The sequence below is a fragment of the Grammomys surdaster genome, unplaced genomic scaffold (assembly GCF_004785775.1).
Source record: "Grammomys surdaster isolate TR1022 unplaced genomic scaffold, NIH_TR_1.0 207, whole genome shotgun sequence".
Classification (NCBI taxonomy): Eukaryota; Metazoa; Chordata; class Mammalia; order Rodentia; family Muridae; genus Grammomys; species Grammomys surdaster.
The window spans coordinates 791,805-813,946 of NW_021604652.1; the positions used below are offsets into that span (position 1 = coordinate 791,805).

Genomic DNA, 22,142 nt, shown 5'->3' on the forward strand with positions numbered 1-22,142 from the left:
AAAATGTTTTAACAGTGAATGGATGTATAAACAAATGTACTATGTTCATAGTGTAGACTTTGGCTATAAAAATCATTAAAGTCCAAGCAGCTGAAAGAGTCAGATGCAGATATTTACACCCTGTGGTTGAATTAGGGAAAAGCTGGAAGAAGCTGAGGAGGAGGGCAACCCTGTAGGAGAACTAGCAGTCTCAACTAACTTGGACCCCCAAGATCTCTCAAACACTGAACCACCAACCAGGCAGCATACATCAACTGATATGAGGCCCCCAACACATATACAGCAGAGGACTGCTGGGTCTGGTCTCAATGAGAGAAGATGTACCTAACCCTTAAGAGACTGGAGGCCCCAGGGAGTTTAGAGGTCTAGTGGGGTGGGGAGTTGGGGGTGGGGGCATCCTGATGGAGACAGGAGGAGGTATGGGATGTGGAACAGTCAGAGGGTGGACTGGGAGGGGGATAAAATCTGGAGTGTAAAAAAGATTAAATAAAATTTTAAAAAATCATTGAAGTCCTGTGTTGCTAAAATGTGCATGGATTTTGGAAATGTTATGCTAAGTGATAGAAGAGGAAAGGTCACATATATTATTTCATTTCTATGTAATGTAATGCCCAAAACATACAAATTTTTAGAAGTAGAAAGAAAATTGGTAATTGTGACAGGATATAGGGAGTATAAAATTGGGTATAAGAATTTAAAGGTACAGAGATAAAAATGGCATAGGTGATAAAAATATTTTTATGCTTGATATTCAATCAACACTGTAGATTTACTAAATGTCATTAAACTATAAACTCTACATAATGGTATTAATATAAACAGAATTGGAAATGAATGAAATTGGATCTATTTTCTGTCTTGCTCACTGCCTCACTATATTATACATATCTTAGAGCCCAGAATTTTCTTATATCTACCTTTCCTCCCCTTCTTTTAGAAGCTTGTTGATGAATCAAAAACAAAGTCTTTTTAAAGAAAAATGTACATAATATATTCTGACATTCCTCAATTCCTTCCAGATCCTCCTCATCTCCCTAGACTCTCAACTTTGTTATTTCTCTCTCTAAAAACAAACAAAAAAGAAAAACAAACCCCCAAAAGAGGATCAACAGTGTTAACTAACCTGGGCCCCTGGGAGCTCCCAGAGACTAAGCCACCAACCGAAGAGCATATAGGGGCTGGTCTGAGACCTGGTACGTATGTAGCAGAGGGCTGCTTTGTGCCCTCAGTGGGAGAGGATGTGCCTAATCCTGTAGAGACTTGATGTCTCAGGGAAGAGGGAGAAATGCCTTGGGGCAACCTCTCAGAGGTGAAGGAGAGGAGGGATGGGGAGAAGAATTCTGCAAAGGGGCTGGGAGGGGGCAACATTTGGGATGCGAATAAAAATAATTAAATAAAGAAGAAACATACATCTATAAAACTACCAAAATGAAAACCAAATATACAAGCAAAAGACCAATGGTACCAACAAGTATGCCTAAGTAAAGCAAAAATGAGACAAAAAGTCTACCAAAACTCTATTGAATTCATTTTGTGGTGCACAACTATTCATGGGCTATTATTCGTACCCTAAGTGTGATTAATATACCCAATGAGGTTCCACTGAAAAACTTAAGTTTTCCTTTGCAAGCAGGTACTAATTGAGGATAGCTTCTTGGATAGAGGTGGGAGCAGGACTTGTACATGCTGCCACAGTCTCAGTGAGTTCAAATGTGCATTCATCCTGTTGTGTCTGAAGGACACTAGTTCCTTGGTGTCATTAATCACAGCTGGCTCTTAAAATCTTTCTGTCTTCTCTTCAGTATAGATCCCTGAGCTTTGAGGGGAACAGTTGATAAAGACATCCTCTTTACGATTGAATACTCCAAACTCTCTCTCCACATTGTCTAATTATGGTTCTCCAGGGAAAAAAAAAGTCTTTAACAAGTGCTTCCTCAACTCTTCCTACATTGGGCATGTTGATAAGAGAGTCTGGATCCTAATGGAAACACTGATTTCAGTGAGAACATCAGATAGATAGAGGTGGATTAAATAAAGGAAAATGAATTATACTAATGAACTAATTTTGATTAAAGCAATGAGCATGTGAAATTGTCAAATGGGCTTGTGAAACTGTCACATAAACAGATGGAAAAGGCAAAAAAGGATATAGTTTCTGGAAAAATGTCTTGGATCCTCTTTTTCGACTATGTTAAGTTTGAGATACTTACAACCAGTGATGTTAAAAACAAATGAGACACCACTCACTGCCTGTGAGTGAGGATATTTAATTCCAAGAACTCTGTCTCCACATACTTGATGTGTTCTTGGCTCCTGAAATAGTTTACTCATCAGTCAGTTAAGAAGTATGTAGCATATGTTCCTTTAGGACACAGGGATTCAGGAATTAAAGATACAGTCAGTCGTCAAGGAATGAATGGTAGATTGGGAGAGAGGTACATAAAAGGAGGGATTACAGAACAGTATGTTATAAACAATGAGAGAGTGAGGACAAAATGTCCTTTAATCATAGGAAAGAGACCAGATTTACATCTCCAGGAATCTAGTAAGAATTCAGAGGATCTGGGATATGTAGCTTAACATAAAGCATTTGTCTATCATGTACAATCTTCAGTAATGAAAATAAAAAGAATCCACAGAGGAGATGGCATTTGTACACATCATAAATTTTGTTCTCTACATGGAGTGTGTAGTAAAATCATGGAGAAAGCTTACTAAAAGAGAAATTATTAGTTTCCAGCCCTAAACTTTGGATTCAAAATTCCTAGAACTTGGGCCCTAGAAGGTTCTCTGGTGATTCTGATGCACAGACAGTTTAAGAGAACAGTTTGGTGAAGTGTTGGGTAGTATATGGGGTTCTCAAGAGGCACAGAACTGACTATATACATTCTATTAAAAGGGGTTACATTGTAACTGTTTACAATTTACATTCTTTCTAGTAACTGTCAGAAGAATGGCTTACAACCAACAGGGGCCGGGCAGCCTGGCCACACCCACCAGTATGCTGGAGAAGCTGAAAATCTGGTAGCTGTTTGGTCATGAAGCTGGATGCCCTTAAAGTACCAATCTTATTCTGAAAGCCTGTATGATTCCTGCTGTATTAAGTACACACTGAAAAGAATCCAGAGAACCTGGATGGTTGATGAAAGCAGAGTTAGGTACAATCACCAGGGAGAAGGCAAGGGAAGCAGATAGCACTGCTTTCTCCTCAGATGCCTTTATGTCTGGGCTGTTTCATGAAAATGTTGCTCCCTCTGAGGGAGAGTCTTCTTTCTCAGTTAATCTTTTCAGGAAATACTTTCCCAGACTCAGCAGAGGTAATGCTCTCTGTTGATTTCAGATCCAATCAAGCTGACAACCAAGATTTATGGTCACAAGTCCACTCCTCCTCAACTTGCCATCCAACCACATTTTGTACCACCCTTAACTTTCAAATGAAGACAATGGCAAGATCATAACCTTATCTGATGTGACTTGACTTTCCTGTATGCAAATGAGGATATATTATTCTTTCCCCAGAGCAGATGGTAAGGTTCCTTGAGAAATGCTTGAGAGTTTTAATACCCCATAACTTTAAAATACTATATCTTTACCAACATTTAACTAGTAACATTCTACCAATTGGGGTGCTAATTGATTAAGTAATATAAGAGAAGAAACACAAATATCTGCTATATACATACATGTGTCTGTATATGTTATATGTGTGCAAGTATGCACAAAAATAGTTTTCATTTGTTCTTAACCAGAAGACCAAGAAGTGATATACACTCAGAAAGTAACTCATCAAGTCTTGATTCTTAACCTAGAGTGGTTACCCACACCTTCATTCCTAAAGTGTCTGGGCCATTTATCATCTTGTTTGAATTGTTGTAGTTTCCTACTGTCCTTAATCACAGGACACTGTAATATCAAGAGATGCCCTAAATGATCTTTTACACTCCAGACATACTCATCCTTATCTCCATTCTGAATAAGTGGTCTTACTTATCCTTGGCAGTCTGAATCAATAACTCATTCTAAGAATATTATTCCTTTCTTAGCCTGTTGGCTTATGTGTGCACCAGGAGTCTAATGTGGTCAAGAAGAAATCTTAGCTTGCAGCACAAAGGGATGCTTCTTGGGGTTTCTGGCAGAAGTGCTCTCCTTTCTGGAATCAAGACTTATAGGCCAGCAGAGCATAACATCATGGGAACAGAATGCAAACATTTTTGCTAGTGGGTCAACAGAGGTTATGGTGAGTGGAGTCATTCTATTGTTACCCCCTGAATCCTGGCTAGAGGAAAACTAGTAAAATATACTGGCCCTAACACTCTAGGTTATTGTCACCTAGTTTGTGCTATAACTGTGTCTTTAAAAAGGTTATTCTTCAGGAACACTAGAGGAGCAATGAGATGTGAATGAAATGAAGTGGGAAATGGAAAAAATGTTGGCGAGAGCCTTAATTGGAAAGAGAGGAAGGAGGGAAATACATAAAGAGAGGGAGAGAAGTAGAAAATATGTAACACTAAATATAGTTGAAAATACATAAAGAATCATAATATTTTATTTATTTAAAGTGCATGATGTATATATACGTATGTGTATACATATACACATATTGTTTAAATGAAGTTATGCCACTTGGCCTGAAAATACTTCCCCTAAGGAGCCAAAGGCAAGCTAACAAAAACTCCAGTGCTAGGCATGATAAATACTCTTTTTTTCACTTTTTTTTAACTTTTTTTATTGTATATTTTATTTATTTACATTTCAGATGCCATCCCCTTTCCCCATCCCTCCCTCAGAACCCCCCTATCCTATCCCCCCTCCTCCTTCTTGCTTTTTTTTCTTTATTAGTATTTTAAGTTAACTTACAAAGTGCTGGGTTTTATTACAGCATCCTCATACATGTGTCATTAGAGTTCTGATTTGTTTCCCTCTGCCCCTTCCTTTTCTTATTCCAGCTAGTTTTCTCATCTGATTTCCTGCCACATGTATTCCATCACCCTCCCTCCTCATCCTTTTTTTTTATTAGTAAGTTTTTAAAAAAAATGTTAATCAAAGGCTTTATAAGTTTGGTAATGCTCAATAACAAGATGCCCATACAATCAGAAGTGTAACCCAATACCCAACCTAGATATACCAGCTAGCTTTGACTGGCAGAGACATTCGAACATCTGCCTCCATGTTCCCCCTCCCCCGGCTCCTAGCTCCTTTTCTCATTCTCCTCCTCTTCCTCTCCTTACTCTTCCCATCTTAGCTCCTCCTAGATATCACCCTTCCTGCTAAAATAAAACTTTTCTCTCAAAATACAATTAGACCATAACTATACCAATTTGTATCAGTAAGGTACAAGATAGACCTAATACCCAGTCCAACATTTTGTTGACTAACTAACCAGAACATCTGTCATCTCTCCTAACTAAAAGACTTTGTTCTGAACCTGGCTTTTTTCTTGGCTTTAGAATGAATGTCAGCTGAAAATCATCCTCTCAAATCTTTTCTCTCAAAGTAAATAGCCAGGATTGGCTATGAGACTTTAAGTCTTCAACCCTGTCAGAAATCCAGAATGACTGAATTAACTGAAATTATGGGAAGCACAAAGCATAGCTTCTGAAACTTAGCCTATACTGCAAGTATAGGGACAGTCCCTATACTGCAAAACGTTGGAGCATCTGATCTTCAGCCTTTTGGCCCAGGATCATCTGACAGACCTAGTGATGCAGAATTATTAAGGGCTGATTATTCTGTCTTGGCAGATACAGTCAGTCAACTATTCCACAAGTGTGTCCTTTTCTGGACAGTAATTTGTCTGTAGACGAAAAGAGGCCTAGTGGCTGTCTCACCACAACTGGAGTAACTCCAAAGATGCTCAATTTCTTCTTAGAATCCAAGACAGGAAGCTGTCAGGAGCAGACAGGTCTCTAATCAAAATGAACATTAATACAGAAATGTATGTAACATCAATTCTGCGGACTTCTGACATTTTGAAAACCAGCTATCCATGTAAGGCAATCTGGACTGTTGTTTGCTAACTCCTCTCAGCTATTTCTAAATAAAATATAGAAAACACCCTAACAATAAACTCAGAGCCATGAATTTGCTATAGGTCCTTAACTCACAGGCTAACCATCTTGAATCTGTTTAAAAAGTTAAAGCAGGATTGGACCTAAGCCTTGTATTCCTAAATGTGTTATGTAGGCACAATGCCTATGAGAGTAACAATATTAATCTCACTTTTATATCAATAAGAAACTTGTACCAATAGAATCTTAAATTTGAAATTAAAGTAAATTTTGTACCATTTAAGAAATTATAACTTCTGAGGACTGCACCTGAAGTTGGTGTTCCGGGGAAGACCAGCCTGCGGTCACACTGGCTGTGGGAAGGGAAAGTGGGCTCCCTGGGCTACTGTTTCCGGGTGCTTGAGGTGTGGGTGTAACGGGGATTGGACCCGGGATCAGGAGGGCTTCCAGGAGCATGGGCGCTCGGCAGGCAGGTGGGAGTTGAGGACTAGGCCGGTTGGTTGCGGGTTGACTCGCCCGGCGGGGGGCCCCACAGCAAGCATGCCTGTGGAGGTTTCCATGGTGACAGTAAACAAGCCTCAACTGCCTCAGCTACAACTGCCAAGTCCCCAGGGTTCCACCCTCCTCTAGGTGCTCTGAGAGCCGGCAAGGTTCTGGATGTGAGTGGGAGCCTGGAGACAAAAAGCCTGAGGTTGAGAACAAAAGGAAGATGTATCTGGACTTTCCCCAGAGCCCTCTGCGTTTTTAAGGCATCGCGTGGAGTTTGGGTTCGTAAGCTGCGTTCATTATTGAAAATAGAAGTCACTTCCACCTTCTCCCCTGGAAAACTTATCTACCATTAAGTGTTTCCTACAGAAGGCATCTGTGGTGCTTCTTTAAGCTACAAAAAAATTGCCCAAGCTTGTGTGACATCAGCCCTGTCAAGTGTCCATGATGCTGGACCCTGAGGGAGGTAAAGGCTATGTGGTCAAATTCTGTGGCCTACCCTGGTCCTGGTCAATTGAGGACGTATAAAACTTCCTCTCGGACTGCACCATTCATGATGGGGTCGCAGGTGTTCATTTCATTTATACTAGAGAAGGCAGGCAGAGTGGTGAGGCTTTTGTTGAACTTGAGTCAGAAGATGATGTAAAACTGGCTCTGAAAAAAGACAGGTAAAGCATGGGACACTGGTATATTGAGGTGTTCAAGTCACACAGAACCGAGATGGATTGGGTGTTGAAGCACAGTGGTCCAAACAGCGCCAACAGTGCCAATGATGGCTTTGTGAGGCTTCGGGGACTCCCATTTGGATGCACAAAGGAAGAAATCGTTCAGTTCTTCTCAGGATTGGAAATTGTGCCAAACAGGATCACACTACCTGTGGACCCGGAAGGCAAGATTACAGGGGAGTCCTTCGTTCAGTTTGCCTCACAAGAGTTAGCTGAGAAAGCCTTAGGGAAGCACAAGGAGAGAATAGGACACAGGTATATTGAAGTGTTCAAGAGCAGTCAGGAGGAAGTTGGGTCATACTCAGATCCACTTCTGAAGTTTATGTCTGTGCAGAGGCCTGGGCCTTATGACAGGCCTGGCACAGCCCCGAGGTACATTGACATTGTGAAACAGGCAGGCCTGGATAGGATGAAGTCTGGTACCTATAGTGCAGCCTATGGGGGCTATGAAGAATACAGTGGCCTCAGTGATGGCTATGGCTTCACCACTGACCTGTTTGGGAGAGACCTCAGTTATTGTCTCTCAGGAATGTATGACCACAGATATGGAGACAGCGAGTTCACAGTGCAGAGCACCACCGGCCACTTCGTCCACATGAGAGGGCTGCCCTACAAAGCAACGGAGAACGACATTTACAACTTCTCTCCACTCAACCCTGTGAGAGTTCATATTGAGACTGGTCCTGAAGGAAGAGTGACGGGAGAAGCTGATGTTGAGTTTGCTACTCATGAAGAAGCAGTGGCAGCTATGTCCAAGGACTGGGCCAACATGCAGCACAGATACATAGAACTCTTTCTGAATTCAACAACAGGGGCTAGCAATGGGGCTTATAGCAGCCAGGTGATGCGGGACATGGGTGTGTCAGCTGCCCAGGCAACTTACAGTGGCCTGGAGAGCCAGTCAGTGAGTGGCTGTTACGGGGCCGGCTACAGCAGTCGGAACAGCATGGGTGGATATGATTAGTATTGTAGGAACATTTGAGTTATTTCAATCAGAATATCACAGGCAGCCAATAAGCAGTCAAGAGCAGTTTATAACTAGAGGAAGCTGGGGGACCCACTTTGCACCATGAGTTTGTGAAATCTGGATTAAAAATTACCTCTTCAATGTTAAAAAAGAAATTATAACTTCAGTTTAATACCAATTATACAGATTTCTACCAATAGGTTATGGCTATGCAATAAATCCTAACTATTCCTCCCTGTTCCGATAAAACCACTACTTTTCCCTAGAAAGACAGCCCAATATTAATCATCTCAATCCCCAAGCCCAGGGAATAGGAGCACTGACTCTTCATTGACTTCTTCAAGCTGATTACGGGCATTGAGATATTAGAAGAGGGGCGGGGGGAGAGTAAATTGATAAGCCTCTGACATCTGTGTCTTCACTGCATCCAGCTGATTCCAGGACATCAGAGGTTCAAGCAGATCTGCTCAGCTTGCTTGATGAGTAGGTTCACCAAGGCTGTGTATTCTGCAATATACAATTCTCAAAACAGATTTTAGTATTGAGAAAATTTTTTGTTTGAATTCTGGAATCTAGTCTTCTGGCGGCCTGCCTCTGTCATGTCTAATCCATATAATTCTGGGAGTTTCTATGAGGGTGTGCTCGCACCATCCTCCCATTCCCACCTCTCTGCTCTTGAATTCCCCAACACTAGGGAATCCAAACTTTCAGGCACCAAGGCCCTCTACTTCCACTGATGCCTGACAAGGCCACCCTCAACTACCTATACGGGTGGAGCCATGAGTCCCTCCCTTTGTGTTCTCAGGATGGAGGTTTTAGAATGGCTACTCCAGCTTGTTTCTTAGGACCATTTGCTTGAAAAACTGTATTCCAGCCTTTTACTCTAAGGTACTGTCTATCTTTGTCACTGAGATGGGTTTCCTGTATGCAGCAAAATGCTGTGTCCTGTTTAAGTATCCAGTCCCTTAGCCTATGTCTTTTCATTGGGGAATTGAGTCCATTGATGTTAAGAGATATTGAGGAACAGTGATTGTTGCTTCCTGTTATTTTTGTTATTAGAGGTGGAAATATCTTTGTGTAGCTATCTTCTTTTGGATTTGTTGGAAGAGGATTACTTTCTTGCTCTTTCTAGGGTATAATTTCCCTTCTTGTATTGGAGCTTTCCCGCTATTATCTATTATAATGCTGGGTTTGTGGAAAGATGTTGTGTAAATTTGGATTTGTCATGGAATTTCTTGTTTTCTCCATCAATGGTAATTGAGAGTTTTGCTGAGTATAGTAGCCTGAGCTGGCATTTGTGTTCTCCTAGGGTCTGTATGACATCTGTCCAGAATCTTCTGTCTTTTATAGTATCTGTTGAGAAGTCTGGTGTAATTCTGATAGGTCTGCCTTTATATGTTACTTGGCCTTTTTCCCTTACTGCATTTAATATTCTTTCTTTGTTTTGTGCATTTGGTGTTTTGATTATTATGTGACAGGAGGTATTTCTTTTCTGGTCTAGTCTGTTTGGTATTCTGTAGACTTCTTGTATGTTTATGGGCATCTCGTTCCTTAGGTTAGGGAAGTTTTCTTCTATAATTTTGTTGAAGATATTTATTGGCCCTTTAAGTTGGGAATCTTCACTCTCATCTATACCTATTATCCTTAGGTTTGGTCTTCTCATTGTGTCCTGGATGTTTTGTGTTAAGAACTTTTTGCATTTTGTGTTTTCTTTGACAGTTGCGTCAATAGTTTCTATGGTATCTTCTGCACCTGAGATTTTCTTTTCTATCTCTTGTTTTCTGTTGGTGTTGCTTCCATCTATGACTCCTGATTTTTTTCCTAGGTTTTCTATCTCCAAGGTAGTCTCACTTTGTGAATTCTTTATTGTTTCTACTTCCATTTTTATGTCCTCGATGGTTTTGTTCAATTCCTTCACCTGTTTGGTTGTGTTCTCTTGTAATTCTTTAAGGGATTTTGTGTTTCCTCTTTAAGGGCTTCTATCTGTTTACCTGTGTTCTCCTCAAGTTCTTTGAAAGTGTTATCTATGTCCTTCTTAAAGTCCTCTATCATCATCATTAGAAGTGATTTTAAATCTGAATCTTGCTTTCCTGGTGATATGAGGAATTCAGGACTTTCTAGTGTAGGAGAACTAAGTTCTAATGATGCCAAGTACCTTGGGTTGCTGATGCTTATGTTCTTGTGCTTGCCTTTCGCCATCTGTATCTCCTTAGTGCTACTTGCCCTATCTCTTACTGGAACCTGTCTTTCCTATTATCTTAGTTGTTTCAGAATTGTGTGGGGTGGGTGTTACTACTGGGGTTAGAGCTGGGGCCCAAGATCTGCTCAGTGCTCCGGTACAGACAGAAAGGAACTAGTGCTCTGGGCCAGGAGTGAATTCCTGGGTCCCAGTGAGTCCCAGTTACTCCCTGCTTGGGGCGGGTGTTGCTGTCTCCTTCCCTAAGATACTGCCCAGGTTAGAGCTCCTGGGAGGCCTGCTTCCTCTGGGGTTTGTGAGATTGGGTGCAGAGCTGCTGCCCAGGATCTGCCCAGTGCTCAGGCCCAGACCAGATGGCGATAAATACTCTTATGAGTTGTTGGTCAGGGGAGTTCAAGAGACTCTCAAAACAACATAAGCTATTGTTGCTGTTGTTACCCTAAGTTGCTTACCAGAGATTCAAGGTAAGGTCCTTCTGATGAAGACACCCTGCAGTTTAGATACAGGACTCAGAGTATTCAAGTTGGATTTGACCTAAAGCCTCCTTCCTAAACATCAGCTTTCATAGTACCCAAAAGGTGCTATGCAAGTTGTCAAGGGAGGGAAACAATCAATAGTACTATACAACTGCTATACCTATGAAACACAACAATGACCATCATGGTAAGATATCCCTTGGGGTACAACAATGGTACTCATATCTTGGCAGTAATCACAAGATGTTTAATTGGACACAAGGCCCACTCAACAGGAAGGAAATTGTGCTTTATATTGTAAACCCAGCTATTTCCTTGGGCCTTAGTGAGGTCATGAATCTTAAAGGAGAACCTATTATCAACACTTTATCAAGCAGCATAATTTCTAACTTCATCCTAAACATTTATCCTCATACTCACAGACTCCTTACCACAAATACTTCTTTTTACATCAAACAGACCATCACAGAAATCCACAACTGACCAAAATGCAGAGAACAACTGACATGGGGGTTCCCAGCCTGAACTTATAAATCTACAGCATAACCTTCACACAGAAGACTCTCAGGGAATATCGATGGAGAGGCAATGGAAGGAGTTTAAGAGCCAGAGGACCAGAGATTGTGTCTCTTAGAAACTACAGGGAAGCCACAACCATGAAACATTAACAATATGGCTATCCAAACAAGACCTGAACAATGTCAACAGCAGTGAACAGGCTTAGGTGGATGGGAGAAATCTTATTGGAAATGTACCCCTAGGTGAACTAAAGGGCACATCATGTCTAACAGGTCATTATTGTAGAGCAGCTGACTAAGACTGCTGATGGTCTCTTCCCTTCCAACACCTGTACAGCATCTTCTGTGACCATGAAGATTAACAGGCATGGAGAAAGCTTCCAGTTCATCTACACAGCTTGATTCCTCTATGGCCTATTACCAATGTCTGTAGTGTCTTCAACAGCAGGCTCTTACTATCAAGTCCTGGTGTGCAATCAAGAGCAATGGCAATAGCCTATATATTGGGTATTGAGGGTAGCAGCTTTGGAGATTCCTAGACCAAACTCATAGGGAAGTGTCCCAGACCTGGCACTGGAATTTTTGTTTAATAGCCTATAGTTCTGGTAGGAGCATTATCTATCCTTGATAAATATCTCCATTCACATTATTTTTAGATTGATTTTTAATAAGCTTATTAAATACTAGGTTTCCATATGGCTTTTTCACATATCCTTAGTTTCAATTACCCCCTCCTTTCTACTTTTCTTACCTATTTTACCTTTTCTGTTTAGACACTTCTACCCCCATTACTCTTCTCCTCCATTTTCATGACTGTCATCTTCCACTATGTACCACATTTTCTTTATCCATTCGTCAGTTGATGGACAACTAGACTGATTCTACTTCTATGTAATGGATGATACTGATTATATGTATACTGTATATATGTTGAACCATCCCCACGTTCTTGGAATGAAGCCAAATTGATCAGGGGCAGACTTTTTTATGTACTCTTAAATTTGAATTGAAAGTCTTGAGGATATTTTGCATCTATGGGCATGGCAGATTATCTGTATGGGCACTGAGCGAGCCACATTTGTAGTACCACAACTCCACTTTTGAAGTGTGCTCTGGGACAGTTTTCCTTAGGTCTTTAAGTAAATGTGAATGTCATAGGTAAAAAATTAACCTCTTGAGTGTGCTTGTTAATGTTGGTATAGATGTTGAAAATGAGACAAACATTCAAAAGAGTTCTATTCATTTCTATATCTATAGTTTAAAGAGGAGAAAAAGATAGCTAAGGGGAGCAGGGTAGAAGGAGGTGAATGAGTGCAAAAGAGATTAAAGAGAATCTTAGTTGAGTCGTACATTGGATCCTAAGTCTTTGGGCACAGAGCAAATGAAACAAGTCATTTTGAATAGTTTAACTCAGGGAAGCCCTTGCTAGATGGTCTCAGATGAGGCTGGAGAAACTGTCAAAGGCCACTTCCAGAAATGCTTTGATAAATGTGTCAGGAGTTTACAATTTTACCTGAAGGAATGGAAGTAACTAAAGGGTTGAAAGGAGTAATGTGTCAAAAAAAGTCTATCTTGGGGAGAAAGAAAATATAAGAAAGTGTGGCCAAAATATTCACAAGCACTGTGTAAATGTGTGTGTGTGTGTGAATGGAAACACAGAGCTTCAAGATAGATTAAGCCACTGCCTATGAGCTTACTGTCATGGCAAAAAAACTAAGCTAACAAACATTTTTGGAAATTTTAGTATGCTCATAAAATCTAATGAGCAAACAGATTAAAAACTGTACAGAGATGTGGATATATAAAAGGCAGTCTGGGGACCTGGAGAGATGGTTCAGAGGGTAAGAGCACTGGATGCTCTTCCAGAGGACTCGGATACAATTCCCACATGCCAGCTCACAACTGTCTGTAAATATAGCTCCAGGTTATCTGATGCCTTCACAGAGATATAAATGCAGGAAAATACCAATGTACATAAAATGAAAGTAAATTACTAACAACAGTAGTATGACACTAGCTCCTAATGGCTAAATATTTAATAATTAAGATAAAAAATAGATGATACATTTTATTAATGTCTATTGGAAAAATTAAATGTATACCAGTGCATACTACTGTAAAAAAAATAAATGAAGGAAAATGACTGAATACAGAAATAAATAAATAAATAAATAAATAAAGAAAGAAAGAAAGAAAGAAAGAAAAGAGAATTTTTCCTTGCCAAAGAATTCTAATAACTAAGTGTGGGAAGAATTAGGAAAAACATCATGTGAACACCATAATAACAAATGCCAATGGCAAGATTCTCTGATTAAAGCTAAAATTAGTAGGAGAAACAGTATATTTCAATAAACTTAACATGTATTATTCAAATTCATTAAATACTGTGGTAGTTTTAACATATGACATTTTAATCTCTAAAGCAGAACCTTCATTTTTCATTATTTGCAAAGTCTCTGATCCTAGAGACTCCCTTTTGTTTAGGACAAAATGTTGCTATGTAGCTCAGGGTTTCCTTAATTTCCTGATCTCCTGTGTTTGGGGTGCTGGGATGGAGACACCATACCTGACTCATACTTCTTATAGAACAAGAATATCAAAGTGGAAATAATTAGTTTTACAATGAAGAAACCACTTGCCTCTCTGTCTCCCAAGTGCTTGGATTAAAGATGGTGCCATCACTACCAACATCATATAACTTCTTTTACTATGTGTTGAGTTGGACCTGTCAGAGATTTAGGAACTATACACAAACCTGATTTGAGGGACATTCTACAGTATATCTGAGATTTTGGGCAATATTATAAAGAACAGAATTAATCAAACCACCAGCCAAAGAGTATACATGGAGGGACCCATGGCTCCAGTTGCATATGTTGCAGAAGATGGCCTTATCTGGCATCAACAGGAGGGGAGGCCCTTGGTCCTGTGGAGGCTTGATGCCCAGCATAGGGGAATACTAGGGAGGTAAGGTGGGAGTGAGTGGGTAGATGGGGGAGCACTCTCATAGACGCAGGGAAGAAGGGGTGGAATAGGGGGTTGAGAAGGGGAAACAAGGAATGGGGATAACATTTGAAATGTAAATAAATAAAATAACCAAAAAATAATATTTTCGATAGTAAGAAATGCTGATATCATATAACTTGTTTTTTTATGAGACAGGGTCTTATGTAGTCTGGTCTAGCTTGGAGCTTTCTATGTAGGTCAGCCTAGCTTTGATTCTACAGTAAAGAATTAGAAGTAAAGAAATAAAACAATGTTTACAGATCATCTGATCTGCCTAGGCAAACCAATAAGAATAATAAAATGTTATATATAATAACAAAGTTCATAAAAGTAGAAAGATAAATACAGTATAAAATCATTCACATATTACATCAGTAATAACAAAAATTATATTAATCAAAGTAGCATTCACAAATATAATAAAATACTATAAAATTTTAAGAGTTTAGCCATAAAAATTATGCAAGGTGTTTGTGGAGAAATTTTCCGGTGCTAATTAAGATCATAAAATAGTTCTGATCAAATGTAGAAATAATAAACACTCACCACACACACCAGGCATACACACACACACAAACACACACATATGAAAAATAAATAAAATTTAGTCAATGTTAACAAGCAGGAAACTTGACATATAACATATTAAAAGGTATCAGAGTTATAGTAACAAAAGTATAATTGCATTGAGAGAAAAATCAAGATTTATATGAATGAAAACTCATATTAATGAAAAATATGACAAAGGGGGTGAACATTGAAACAGATGGCTATAAGCTAATGTAAACAGGCAGCTTTTGTAGAAATTTACAAGCCTAAGTAGTCATAGACCTTGTAAACAGGTAGCCTTGGCAGACAATACCAACTTAGATAAGGACAAGTGAGTCATAGGTAGAGTCATAGTGACTTGTCCCCTGAACCTTGACCCAGCCGATACCCGGTTCTGATGATATCTGTATTCCCCCCATCACCCACACTCCAGTGTCATTCCCTTCCCCACATCCTGCCTTTCTGTGTTTATAACCCCTGTGTGAATGAATTACGATTTGAGAAAAAATAAATTATAAAAAAAATGAAACAAACAAACAAAAAATATTCCTCTGTTGAGAATTCTGTTTAAACCCTGCATTACATTTTTTAAACTGAGTTATTTGTGTTGTTGGTGTTTAGTTTCTTGAGTTCTTTATATTTTGGATATTAGCCTTCTGTCAGATGTAGAGTTGGTGAAGATCTTTTCCCATTCTGTGGGTTGCCATTTTGTCCTATTGATAGTGTCCTTTGCCTTACAGAAGCTTTTCAGTTTCATGAAGTACCATTTATTAATTGTTTATCTTAGTTTCTAAGCTGTTGGTGTCCTGTTCAGGGAGTTTTCTCCTGTACCAACACATTCAAGGCTATTCTCCACTTTCTCTTCTGTTAGATTTAGTGTATCTAGTTTTATGATGAGGTCTTTGATCCACTTGGACTAGAGTTTTGTGTAGGATGATAAATGTGGATCTATTTGCAGTCTTCTACATGAAGACCTCCAGTTAGACCAACACCATTTGTTGAAGATGCTTTTCCCCCTGTTGTATAGTTTTGGATTCCTTTTCAAATATTGAGTATCCATAGCTGTGTGGTTTTACTTCTTGGACTCTGATTCAATTCTGTTGATCAACCTGTCTGTTCTTAATCCAATACCACGTGGTTTGTATTACTATTGCTCTGTAGTATAGCTTGAAGTCAGGGGTAGTGATATCCACAGGAGTTCTTTTGTTGTACAGGATTGCTTTAACTATCCTGAGTTTTTTGTTTTCCCCTATGAAATTGAGCATTGCTCTTTCAAAATCTGTAAAGAATTGTGTTATAATTTTTGGTGAAAATTTTATTGAAACTGTAGATTGCTTTTGGTAAGACAGTCATTTTTCCTGTGTTAATCCTACCAATCCATGAGCATGAGAGAGCTTTCCTTCTTTTGCTATCTTCCTCAATTTCTTTCTTTAGACACTTGAAGTTCTTGTCATTCAGGTCTTTCACTTGCTTGGTTAGAGTTATTCCAAGATATTTTATGTTATTTGTGGCTATCATGAGTGTGTTGTTTTGCTAATTTCTTTCTCAGTCCATTTATCATTTGTATAAAGAGAACTACTATTTTTAGAATTAATTTAGTATCCAGCCACATCACTGAAGGTGGTTTTCAGCTGTAGGAGTTCTCTGGTAGAATTTTTGGGGTCACTTATGAATACTATCATATCAACTGGGGATAGTGATACTTTGACTTATTTCTTTACAATTTTTATTACCCTAGTCTCCTTTAGTTGTCTTTTTGCTCTAGCTAGAAATTCAAGTATTATATTGAGTAGATATGGAGAGAGTGGACAGCCTTGTCTTGTCCCCAATTTTAGTGGAACTGCTTCAAGTTTCTCTCCATTTAATATGGAGTTGGCCATGGGTTTGTTGTATATTGCTTTTATTGTGCTTAGCAATGGGCTTTGTATCCCTGATCTCTCCAAGACTTTTGTCATTAAGGGGCATTGGATTTTATCAAAGGCTTTTCCAGCATCTAATGAGATGGTTATGTAGTATAGTATTTTTTTCTTTCAGTTTGTTTGCATAGTCAATTACATTGATGGATTTTTATATGTTGACCTGTCCCTGCATCCCTGGAGACCTGGGATGAAGCCTACTTGATTTATTCACTTCCTCTTTAAAGGCCTGTATCATCTTTATAAGACTGGATTTAAGGCCATCTCTTGTGATTCAGTTGTGTTAGGATATGTAGGAGAACTGGGCTCTGGTGGTGATATATTGCCCTGGCTCTTGTTGACTATGTTCTTATGCTGGTCTTGAGTAATCTAGTTGTCTCTGGTGTTGGCTGGATATTCCTGGTGCCAACAAGACTCCTTGGGGAGGCAGGCAGAGCTTTGGGCCTGACAATAGATCTCAGGGAACAGCACACTGCTCGCCTCCCCTGGCTGTGCCCCAGGTGTAACTGAATGTTCCTGAGATCCCACTGGCTTCCTTGGAAAGGGAGGCAGAGCCATCGGCCTGCCTATGGAGCTCAGGAGACAGAGCACAGCTCACCTCTGCTGGCCTTGCCCCCAGATGGACCTGGCACACAGAGGATTGGTGAGAAGGGTACTAATCTGGATGTTCTTGGATCTTGGCAGAGGGAAGGTGATGGAGCTCAGGGGTGTAGTGTGAAGCTCACCTCTGCTGGATGTGCCCTATGTCTGGTATTGTTGTATTGTTATGAAGCATCACCTGTCTCAGTATTGTAAACATCTTCTCCAATCACTTTCTAATTGGCTTAATAAAGAGCCGAGCATCCTATAGTCAAACAGGATATGATAGGCAGTACATCCGGCATAGATTGGAACTCTGGGGAAAAAAATCAGTCATGGGGGATTAGCCAGCCAAATATGGAGGAAGAAACAGGTGCTTGTACTGAGGAGAGGTTAATGAGCCATATGGCAGAATGTTAACAGGTCAATTTAAGTTATATAAGCTAGTTGGGAACAAGCCAGCTAAGGGCAAGCTTTCATAATCAATAAAAGGTCTCCATGTCATTACTTGGGCAGCTGAAAGGTCAAGACAGTCTGCCAATAATTGGCAGCCATCATGGTAGGCATAAATCCAAAATTAGAGCCTGAGAAAAGTCTCAGGTGAATGTGAGGAAAACATTTTCAAAAGAGCCACACACTGCTCTGAACTCTGTGAAAGAATAGGTTCCTTTAAGAAGGAGCAGAGCATAGAGCATGGCTTGCAAACCAGCAGCTTCCCAGAGCTGGGGTGGGTAGGTGCAGCTTCCGGCTGGTGCATGGCCTCTAGTATAAGGCTGGGCTCTTAAGGGAGAGCAAACAATGGCTCAGCCCAGGGAGGCACATAGGCATGGGACAGGCAGTGGATGACCATGGGGACGTGTGCAGTCAGGGTTGGGTGGAAGATAGAACCATGAGCTGGCAGCATAGTGGGTGGAGAAGATTGGCACAAGGGGTTCTGTGAGCACTGGTTCAGAGAGAAGGTGCTTGCTGCACATAGCAAGCAAAAAGCTAAAGCTGACTGCTGCAGCAGCCCCAAAGCAGGGGCATGTGTTTGCAAGTAAAAGCCTGCAGCTAGGCAGAAGCATAGCAAGTTAGAGAGATTTGGCTGGCAATAGGTGGAAGCAGTGGGGTAGTCTGCTAGACTGAATTGGGAGGGCAGAATCAGCAGCCAGTGCCATGTGCTAAGATGTGCAGCAAAGGAGCACCAGGCACAGCACACAAAAGAAATCCAAGCCCAGACTGGAAAACTGACGTGGAACTGGTAATGTGTGCTTGAAATTGGCAATCTTCTGAAAACAGAGTTTAGAGAAAATTAAGTACAGAAGGAGTTTGGAGGTGGTGAAAGAGAAATAAGTAAACGTACATAAAAAGTGCAGTATCCAAAGGAGAAAGAGAATTAGAAAAAATGTTTTGAGAGGTGCATAGATGCTAAAGAAAGTAAAGAAACTGAACATATGTTCATAGTCACAGAAAGAAATACTGAGTTTGGATATAAAAAGGAAAGTCTCTGAAGGAAGGAAAGAGAAAGGGAAATAAATACAATTGTTCTGTAAATGTACATAAAGTCTCTAAAAGAAGGAGAGTGAAAGGGAAATAAAGATGTTTTGTAGATGTACATAACAGATAAAGTCTCTGAAGGAAGGAGAGACTAAAAACAAAATATCTTCTGTTTTAAAAAAATGGAAAGCACAGACTAGAGAGTTGACTCAGCAGTGAAGAGCATTGACTGCTCTTCCAAAGGTCATGAGTTCAAATCCCAGCAACCAGACGGTGGCTCACAACCATCTGTAATGGGATCCAATACCCTCTTCTGGGGTGCCTGAAGACAGCTACAGTGTACTCATATATGTAAAATAAATAATTCTTTTAAAAATTGGAAAGCACAATGACAGAGGGCATTTGGACCCTGTATAATTTTGTTTTGATTATCAGCATAAAAATAATTATGCATTTGGTAATAATTGCAATTTTATATGTCCTCTTTAAGAAAAACCAGAATAAAGCATATTTGAATAATGAATAGACTGAGGAATGGATTACTAGATTAAAGACCATAGAGCAGAAATTAGAAGATTCTTTAAATCAGAATAAAGGAACGTCAGAGGAATCCAACCTGGAGCCTACAGTGCCATCTTGGGACAAGATTTCAGAATGGCAGCCCATAGAAATGTTAGATAAAGAGGCTTCAATTATAAACCAACATAATCAGACTATATATCTATATGTCAAGGATAAGTTGCTAGATCAAAGACAATACGCTGAATTAAGAGTAAAGATTGTGTTTAATGATGTCATCTTAGAGCAGTGTCATACAATAGCTTATGTGTTTCATTTTGTAAAGTTTGAAAATTTAAAGTATGTACATATTATTAATACATCATACAATTGATTACTAGTCAGGATTTCAAGGGTCTTCCGTCTTAAGCTTTGAAAAGGATGATTCTGAAATTGGACATTTATTAGAGATGGTGGCTATCTTGGAGATACCTTTACAGATTGAAACTGATGATGTTCCAATATATGTATCCAATAGAATACAATAAATTTTCAGGCATCATGGCATAAAACATGTTACAGATATATCTTATCATCCTACAGATCAAAAAAATTGTAAAAAAGATTTAACTACACTTTAAAGGGAATGCTCAAAGAACAGAAAGGGGATATAAGATCTCCCAGAGGTAGATTAAATGAATTTAGGACAACTTCAACACAGCTAGCTAAGATGGTCCAGCCTCACAGATTGCTTCAGCCAGGACTTCAAGCCCTGCAAATTCCCATCACACAGAGACTGGACAGCAAATGATACAGCAGGGTCTGCCAGGACTTGGCCAATATTCAAATTTTCTTAGGGCCCTCCAAAGGATGCTATCACCCCCAGACAGCAGGGAGAAATTTTAATAAAATGATGCCCCCATTCTCAAGAGATAGAGTGGGTGGTTTGTGGTCATTCAGTGTGTTATGGATATGTTGTCATTTAGTGGGGTTGGTTGCAACTGTTTATGGCCTTGGTCAGGGAATAAACAAAGTTAAAGAGGTTAGAGTCAGGGATCTCTTTCTCTCTTTTTCTTTCTCTATCTAGTGTTAAAGGGAAAGAGGGGAAAGGTGATGAAAAGCAAAAAAGGGAGCTATAGGAATGATAGGATAAAATGGTAGATGGTTGAATCTACCTTTAAACTAAAAATCAAATTCTTGTCTCAAAAATATTTTACGTTGATAGTGATTATTCTATATTGATACAAATTTAAACATTATATTTTGCTACAACATTATATATATGTCTATTTATTTCAACTCTCTTGTTTAGGGTATTGTACCTATGCAAGTTGTTTAAAAATGTAAAGTTCTAGTCCTTGAAAGCTGCTATTGAAAACTGTTTAGGATAATTAAGAAATGCAAGTTAGTAGTCAGTCAATCAAACTTGTAGTCATGTTAGTTTAATTACAGAAATAGGCTTTGTTTAGCCTCCTGTAGATGTTGTCATAGTTAAACAGAGAGTAGAGAGCTAGAAATGAGCAATGTTGGCCTGTTCAGATATACTTTAAAGATAGATGATATTCAAACACGTCAGAGATCTACAGAATATGGCAATAAAGGTGTTTTAATAATATAAGGCTTTTCATGACAGTGAGACTGCACCTGGCAGAACCCCCATACTACTTCAAAGAAGATGATGAACATCAAAGAACCTCCATATGGAGTTTGCATCAAGTGTGGCAAAAGTAGCCACTGGGCAGAAAACTGCCCTTGCCTCAACAGCTGATAGCATGGTGCCCAAACCACGGGCAAGCAGGACATGGATGAAGTCAACTGCCAAATTTTGCCAAGAGAGGTAGGGCAGTCCTTTATAATTCCTGCTTCTCAAAAAGTCTGTCAGATATTCTGGGCCTGTAGGCCAAAGATGGATGCTCTCCAGCGTTGCAAAGGATTCTTGGGTGCCTGTCCAGGCAGCCAGCAGTCTGTCATTTCTATAGTTTTGGAAGCTGCTTGCTCTGCACTTCCTGTTTACTCAGGTAATATTTATCCTCAGGTCTCTGATGGGGTTGAAGACTAGATAGTTATAGTCTCACATATAAGCTTAAGTTATTTAGGATCTAAGAAAATGTCTTAAGGTCTAAAGATGTTTTTAGGTTGATAAATGCAAATTATGATAGAAAGCAACTTAGGCACAGAAGGTATGTAGATGGGATATATAGTACTTTCTCCAAGATTGCCAAATACCTAATAGTTTTTATAATTGTGCTTATTGTATATAGTTTATTAATGTTAGAGAAAGTGCCTTTTATTGGACTAAAAAAGGGAGATGTTGAGATAATCTCTTGTGCACTGTGTAAAGGTTATCTTTGTGTTATTCAAATGCTTATTTCTATTCAGACAGAGAATTGAGTACAGACCAGACTTTGGTATTGTCTCAGTGTTTTGCAAACATTTTCTCTATAACCTTCTGATTAGTTTAACAAAGAGCTGATTAGCCTGTAGCAAAGCAAGAGAGGATAGATGGAACATCCTGCAGAGCTAGGATGCTGGGAAAGAATCAGGTGTAGGGGATTCACCAGTCACTACGGAGGAAGAAACAGGTATCAGTACTAAGGAGAGGTAAAGAGCCACGTGGCAGAATGTAGATTAGTATAAATGGGTTAATTTACATTAGATTAGTATAGATGGGTTAATTTAAGTTAGATTAGTATAAATGGGTTAATTTAAGTTATATCAGCTAGTTGGGAACAAGCCAGCTA

General features: G+C 39.5%; 1 pseudogene; it reads left to right on the forward strand.

The window, feature by feature from the left end:
• The first annotated feature begins 6,938 nt into the window (after nt 1-6,938).
• On the forward strand, nt 6,939-8,183 carry LOC114624479 (annotated as a pseudogene).
• Nucleotides 8,184-22,142: the final 13,959 nt, after the last annotated feature.